This window comes from Schistocerca gregaria, chromosome 1 (genome assembly GCF_023897955.1).
Source record: "Schistocerca gregaria isolate iqSchGreg1 chromosome 1, iqSchGreg1.2, whole genome shotgun sequence".
In the NCBI taxonomy this organism is placed as follows: Eukaryota; Metazoa; Arthropoda; class Insecta; order Orthoptera; family Acrididae; genus Schistocerca; species Schistocerca gregaria.
Window position 1 is genome coordinate 681,427,490 of NC_064920.1, and position 5,171 is coordinate 681,432,660.

Consider the following 5,171-nt stretch of genomic DNA (forward strand, 5'->3'; position numbering starts at 1 on the left):
GCAGTCACCTATACAAATTGTACCTAAAAGAGACAGTTCTTTTTGCTTGTGCAGAGACTATCACAATCTGAATACTCAGACAATTGTTGACAATTTTCCAATTCCACATATCCAGGATTTCATGCAACAACTGCACTGTGCACAGATTTTCAGCATTGTTGACTGCCAAAAATCTTATCACCAGATCCCTATGCACTATGACAATATACCTAACACAATAACTGCACTGTTTGGCTCATCTGAATGTTACTACATGCTGCACGGTCTTAAAAATGTCACACAGATGTGGCAACATTTTATTGACTCAGTTTTGTTCCCCTCTCCATTTCTGCTATGCTTACCTTGATGATATTGTCATCTACTCCTCTTTTGCTGGAGAGCACAAGCTCCATTTATGTTGAGTTTTTAAAGCACTTACGAACAATGGCATCAAGGTTAACCTCGAAAAATGTCAGTTGCGTGTGACCAGTGTCATTTTCCTGGGCCATACTGTTACCACCGACAGAATTTGTCTATGTCCCACTACATTGTGTTCATTCACAGTTTACCATTACCTGAGACATTTCACGGTGTATGTTGTTTCCTTGGAATGAACAATTTTTTTCCTGTGACACATCTCTCATGCTGTGTCCCTACAAGCCCCTCTGATAGATGCCTTGGTAGGTAGGAACACTCCCGGCACCCACAAAGTACTATGGTCTGACGATAAGTGGCACACTTTTGATGCAGTTAAAACTGCTCTAGCAAATGCTGTCATGCCTGTTGACCCCATCATTGATGCATGCATTTCTATCACCAGTGGATGTGAGTGAGTCTTTGACTGGTGCCATTCTGCAACAGCACAAAGGGCAACTCAACATAACCCCTCCATTTGTTTTCCAAGAAGCTCTCCATCTCATGATGTTAGTGCCCCACCTTCAATAGGGAACTGTTGGTGATATATGAGGTGGTCAGACTCAATACAGCCGCTTTGTTTCTTTCCTAAGAAGCTCTCCACCTCATGACATTAGTGGTCCACCTTAAATAGGGAATTGCCGGTGATATACCAGATGGCCTGCCAATTTTGCAATGATGTAGGTGGTATACCTGTAACTATCTACACAGATCACAAACCACTCATGGATACGATCTGCAATACTTCTAAAATCTTGCCATCTTAGTGTTTTTCTCACATGGACGTCATTTGCCAATACTCCACTGAAGCTGGTTATGTAAAACGAGCTGAGAATGTCACTGCTGACTACTACATGTCTCATTACATGCCATGCCTTTGCTGTTGGACTTGGACAAATCGGCACATCTCCAACAGGATGTTCCAGATATAGGCCATTTATTACGAGACAGTGCCTCATTGGTTATTGAGCCACAATACCTACATGGCTCTTTGTGCCTGCTGCTATGTGAAACCTCATTAGGTACTCTCTGACCCCTATGCCACAGTATCTTAATGGCAGTCCATAATCTCACATATCTGGCTATTATGGCTACTCCTCACCTTGTCAATGAATGTTTCGTTTGGACATGCATTAAGCCAGACTATCATGCCTGGACACACGTATGCCTCCCATACAAACACAGTAAAGTTGGATGCCATGGTCACCCTCCACTGGATCAATTCAGTATCCCCAAAGGATGGCTTTGACATGTTCATCTTGACCTCATTGGTCCTCTCCCAGCCTCAGAAGGTTGCAGATATTCTGTCTATTATCAAACATCACCAGATGGGTCGAGGCTGCCCTCTCCTCGACATTATTGCAGATACAGCCACAGTGTGGCTGGTCAGGCACACTGGCCACATGCCATATGTGACGCTAACTGACCACGATATCACCTCATTGACCTCAAATCTATTGCCTTAATTCCTTCCCCATTTCCTATGTGGTCAGGGAGGGGGGGTCCTGTGGTGATCCCCAAACATCAAACATGTCATTATCAACTTTAAGAAGAACTACTTTGATTCATGATATTATGATATTTGACTCAGTCTGATACGAATGTCCATTGCATGTGCTCACTTGTATCAGTGTATAGTAATAAAGTGTGTCATTTCTACATTTGATTTTGTGTTGGTGATCTCATCTGCCCTATGATTCACCATGGGAATAGTAACTGCCACAAGCGCATACTTTTTGTGCCACACTATATATGTAGCCATGTTATTTGTTATTGTTGTTTTGTTATTTAAATTTTACCATTACTGCCCCCCCCCCCCCCCCCCCCCATGAACCATGGACCTTGCCATTGGTGGGGAGGCTTGCATGCCTCAGCGATACAGATAGCCGTACCGTAGGTGCAAACACAACGGATGGGTATCTGTTGAGAGGCCAGACAAACGTGTGTTTCCTGAAGAGGGGCAGCAGGGTTTACAGTAGTTGCAAGGCCAACAGTCTGGATGATTGACTGACCTGGCCTTGTAACAATAACCAAAACGGCCTTGCTGTGTTGGTACTGCAAATGGCTGAAAGCAAGGGGAAACTACGGGCATAATTTTTCCCGAGGGCATGCAGCTTTACTGTATGATTAAATGATGATGGTGTCCTCTTGGGTAAAATATTCAGGAGGTAAAATAATCCCCCATTCGGATCTCCAGGCGGGGACTACTCAAGAGGATGTCGTTATCAGGAGAAAGAAAACTGGCGTTCTATGGATCGGAGCGTGGAATGTCAGATCACTCAATCAGGCAGGTAGGTTAGAAAATTTAAAAAGGGAAATGGATAGATTAAAGTTAGATATAGTGGGAATTAGTGAAGTTCGGTGGAAGGAGGAGCAAGACTTCTGGTCAGGTGACTACAGTGTTATAAACACAAAATCAAATAAGGGTAATGCAGGAGTAGGTTTAATAATGAATAGGAAAATAGGAATGCAGGTAAGCTACTACAAACAGCATAGTAAACGCATTATTGTGGCCAAGATAGATACGAAGCCCACACCTACTACAGTAATACAAGTTTATATGCCAACTAGCTCTGCAGATGACGAAGAAATTGAAGAAATGTATGATGAAATAAAAGAAATTATTCAGATAGTGAAGGGTGACGAAAATTTAATAGTTATGGGTGACTGGAATTCGGTAGTAGGAAAAGGGAGAGAAGGAAACGTAGTAGGTGAATATGGATTGGAGGAGAGAAATGAAAGAGGAAGCCGCCTGGTAGAATTTTGCACAGAGCACATCTTGGTTTAAGAATCATGAAAGAAGGTTGTATACATGGAAGAACCCCGGAAATACTAAATGGTATCAGATAGATTATATAATGGTAAGACAGAGATTTAGGAACCAGGTTTTAAATTGTAAGACATTTCCAGGGGCAGATGTGGACTCTGACCACAATCTATTGGTTATGACCTGTAGATTAAAACTGAAGAAACTGCAAAAATGTGGGAAATTAAGGAGATGGGACCTGGATAAACTGAAAGAACCAGAGGTTGTACAGAGTTTCAGGGAGAGCATAAAGGAACAATTGACAGGAATGGGGGAAAGAAATACAGTAGAAGAAGAATGGGTAGCTTTGAGGGATGACGTAGTGAAGGCAGCGGAGGATCAAGTAGGTAAAAAGACGAGGGCTAGTAGAAATCCTTGCATAACAGAAGAAATACTGAATTTAATAGATGAAAGGAGAAAATATAAAAATGCAGTAAATGAAGCAGGCAAAAAGGAATACAAATGTCTCAAAAATGAGATCATCAGGAAGTGCAAAATGGCTAAGCTGGGATGGCTAGAGAACAAATGTAAGGATGTAGAGGCTTGTCTCACCTTTGGAGATAAGAGAACCACTTGTATGAACATCAAGAGCTCAGATGGAAACCCAGTTCTAAGCAAAGAAGGGATAGCAGAAAGGTGGAAGGAGTATATAGAGGGTCTATACAAGGGCGATGTACTTGAGGACAATATTATGGATGAGGATGAGATGGGAGATGCGATACTGCGTGAAGAGTTTGACAGAGCACTGAAAGACCTGAGTCAAAACAAGGCCCCCGGAGTAGATAACATTCCAATGGAACTACTGACGGCCTTGGGAGAGCCAGTCCTGACAAAACTCTACCATCTGGTGAGCAAGGTGTATGAGACAGGCGAAATACCCTCAGACTTCAAGAAGAACATAATTCCAATCCCAAAGAAAGCAGGTGTTGTCAAATGTGAAAATTACCAAACAATCAGTCTAATAAGCCACAGCTGCAAAATACCAACATGAATTCTTTACAGACGAATGGAAAAGCTAGTAGGGGGAAGATCAGTTTGGATTCCATAGAAATACTGGAACACGTGAGACAATATTGACCTTACGACTTATTTTAGAAGAAAGATTAAGGAAAGGCAAACCTACATTTCTAGCATTTGTAGACTTAGAGAAAGCTTTTGACAATGTTGACTGGGATACTCTCTTTCAAATTCTAAAGGTGGCAGGGGTAAAATACAGGGAGCGAAAGGCTATTTAAAATTTGTACAGAAACCAGATGGCAGTTATAAGAGTCGAGGGACATGAAAGGGAAGCAGTTGTTGGGAAGAGAGTAAGACAGGGTTGTAGCCTCTCCCCGATGTTATTCAATCTGTATATTGAGCAAGCAGTAAAGGTAACAAAAGAAAAATTCAGAGTAGGTATTAAAATCCAGGGAGAAGAAATAAAAATTCTGAGGTTTGCTGATGACATTGTAATTCTGTCAGAGACAGCAAAGGACTTGGAAGAGCAGTTGAACGGAATGGACAGTGTCTTGAAAGGAGGGTATAAGATGAACATCAACAAAAGCAAAACGAGGATAATGGAATGTAGTCAAATTAAGTCGGGTGATGCTGAGGGAATTAGATTAGGAAATGACACACTTAAAGTAGTAAAGGAGTTTTGCTATTTGGGGAGCAAAATAACTGATGATGGTCGAAGTAGAGAGGATATAAAATTTAGACTGGCAATGGCAAGGAAAGCGTTTCTGAAGAAGAGAAATTTGTTAACATCGTGAATAGATTTAAGTGTCAGGAAGTCATTTCTGAAAGTATTTGTATGGAGTGTAGCCATGTATGGAAGTGAAACATGGACAATAAATAGTTTGGACAAGAAGAGAATAGAAGCTTTCGAAATGTGGTGCTACAGAAGAATGCTGAAGATTAGATGGGTAGATCACATAACTAACGAGGAGGTATTGAATAGGATTGGGGAGAAGAGAAGTTTGTGGCACAACTT